Source organism: Otolemur garnettii, unplaced genomic scaffold (genome assembly GCF_000181295.1).
Source record: "Otolemur garnettii isolate 467f Iridium unplaced genomic scaffold, OtoGar3 scaffold00133, whole genome shotgun sequence".
In the NCBI taxonomy this organism is placed as follows: Eukaryota; Metazoa; Chordata; class Mammalia; order Primates; family Galagidae; genus Otolemur; species Otolemur garnettii.
Window position 1 is genome coordinate 3748473 of NW_003852528.1, and position 2837 is coordinate 3751309.

General features: G+C 44.0%; 1 pseudogene; it reads right to left on the reverse strand.

Annotated features, from left to right (window-relative positions):
* Positions 1–1994: 1994 nt before the first annotated feature.
* LOC100951911 lies at positions 1995–2505 on the reverse strand (annotated as a pseudogene).
* Between the last annotated feature and the right edge of the window lie 332 nt (positions 2506–2837).

Consider the following 2837-nt stretch of genomic DNA (forward strand, 5'->3'; position numbering starts at 1 on the left):
CAGAAGGTCCTCAACTGCTACTGTGCAGCCAGAGTGACCATCTGAGCCCCTAGAGTTCTGACTGCCATTTCACCTCATACCACATCACAGGACATGCCATGGGGCGTCCAGAAACACAGCCCTAGGGTCTGAGGAGGAAACCCGAAGTTAGGTGGAGGTTGCACCTTACAGGGGAGACATTTGACTTATCAGAAACCAGAGATGAAAAGGAGCTGGGGTGGTAAATACCTTTTACTTCTTCCCTTTCACAGATTGTTCTAAGACATTTATCGTTACATCCTGGCCTTTGGATAGACATACCGGCCAGACAACCTCAGTGCCCATTTGTAGAGCAATGAGCATCATGCAAATACATAATTCCTACTTCTCATCCTTCCATGGCCCATTGCCAGTTTTCCTTACTCTTGCAAGCTCAAACTTAGAGCCAGCAGTTAGTTGTTGCCTCAGGGTCTGCCCAGGATAAGACATAGCAAGAAGTCTGGAGCTAAACAGCCCAGGGATAGCAAAGCCACTCAGGTGTGTCACTGAGGACACATACTCTTTCTGCCTTTCTATCCCACTATTCTTGTTATGTGTCCTTTGTTCTCATGTCACAAGAGGGCTGCTGCACCTCCAGACCTCTCACTCACAATTCAGAAAAGAGGGAAGGGGAAGGAAATGGAGGTAAAGAGTTATGTTCTAGTAAGTTTTTATCTTTTTATTCAGGATAGCAGGCACTCTTCAGGTGTCACAAGGCAAATACAGGGGCAACTCAGAAATTGGATCATTCGTTTCTGTTCTCTATAGTGGAAGCAGGTGAGTGAGCAGAAGGCTTGGGATGGGTGAATAAGATATGCTGAAAGTGGAGGCGAGAGACCGGGAACAAGCGGACTTGGCTCAACTCACCGCACGATGCATTGCATTTATTCCTTCTTGCTGCTTTTGAATTCCTCTTTTTTATTTTTTGCCTCCTGCAGATTCAATTTTCTCTCTTTCTTCAAAACTGAAAATTGGGGTTCTATAAGAAAAACTTTAAAACATCATTTATTTTTGAAAAATTTAGGTAGACATTTAAAAAGTGAAAGATTTCACGTTGATACCTAGATTCCTAGATTTCCTAAAGAAAAAAATACTGAGAGAACTGGCCGTGTTCCTCCCCACACTGATGGGAGCTGAGAGGTGACCGTCCCCTGTGAGTCGGTACATCTATATCAGCGCTCAATCTCTCCATGGCCACCCTTGCCAGGACTGCACCCCTCGCATGACCAACTTTTGGGGGCTTCTGAGTTTCCACCTGGTCTTGGGTGCAGCTGAGACCTCCCCTTGATGATTCACCTCCCATGAGAAAGGGCGTCGTCAAAGTGAGTTTGGCCCTAAAAGGGCTCTGGTTCTTGCTGCTACGAAGGCCATGTTTCCTCTGGCCTTGCTATGCCGGTAGACACATTCCCAGCCTGCCCTATGTCCTCGTAAGCAATTTTTAAGGAGTCTGATAAAATAGAAACCGCCTGGAATTAGCCCCAGAAGAAGAAGGTCGTATTGCGTGAAGGAAGTTATGACTTTGCCATCTGGACCAGCTCATTCATTTCTCAACGTATTTGTTCACAGGCAATAAAGATTTGCAGGGATCACCAGCATTAATGTGTGTTCAAGATCGCTCTGTTTAAAATCATTTTTTATTTTTTCCCAATTTACTTTCATTTCTTTCGAATGAGTGTACCTGACAGAAGTGGCACATGCATAGACTTGGTAATATCGATGAACCCATGAAGTTGATAATGGAGGATTCTGACCAGAATCAACAAGTATGATAGTCAAAGAAATTCTAGTCTCACAACCTCTCATTTCTTTATTTTTAAAGATCCAGAATTATATGTAAAAACAATATTTTAAGCTTTCTCCATTTACCTTTGTGTTCTTGGTTGTCCTCAGAGTATTATAAAAAATGTACCTCCTACGTAGTAAGATGACATTTTTATTTATTTATTTAATTTTTTTGGAATCCAGAATCTTTTTAATCAAACAGTAGGTTCCAAGGTTAGTTTAGTAGCCTTGGCTGGCCCATCAGCACGCTTGAACTTCCGGCCCTTGGAGGGAACACAGGTTTGGTACGGCTGTGCAGGGTTCCCGGGGCCTTGCCGAAATGCTGGTACACGTCCCGACTTGGCCCTTGGGGGAGTCCAGGGCCAGCTGGTTGAAGGTGAGGATCTTGTCCCCTGCCTTGAGGATACTGGTGCAGGCCCGGCTGCCCACGAGCAAGGCACACACCTTCAGTTTGAACACGTCCTGAACCCGCACATCATCTGTTATGGTCCCCAGGAGGTTCCCGATCATCTGGGAAGGAGACAGTGGTGGCCGATTGGTGTGACTCATAAACAACGTCTTCAAAACAACTTGGTTGAAGGTAGAGTTGGTTTGTCTGGCCAGAAACCTGTACAGCTGGACCAACAGCCTTAGGTAAATGTCCTGGAGCTTGGGCTCCCTGTGACAAATATTTTGGTCCTTGTTGTAGCGAATATCAACTCTCATGATGGCAACACCCTCTCGGCCAGGTCCGGAAAGAGGGTAAGATGACATTTTTAAATGGATTTGATGTATCAGTGTTTGACAAATGACTGATGAAAATTATCTCTAAACTGCACCAAGGATAGTTTCTATGTATTTTAATGTCTACAGTTCATTTTACTATATGCTAACTAGAAAATTAAGAAATATACTTTACGTAAGTCAACTCCATCATAAGGACAGAATATCAGTAGGTAGTATCTTGTTAGGTTGATATAACCAAGCCTTACAGAAAAAATACCTCAGTTCTGTGAGCATCTTCTTTTTGAACGACAAATGCAGCTCTTTCTGAAGAG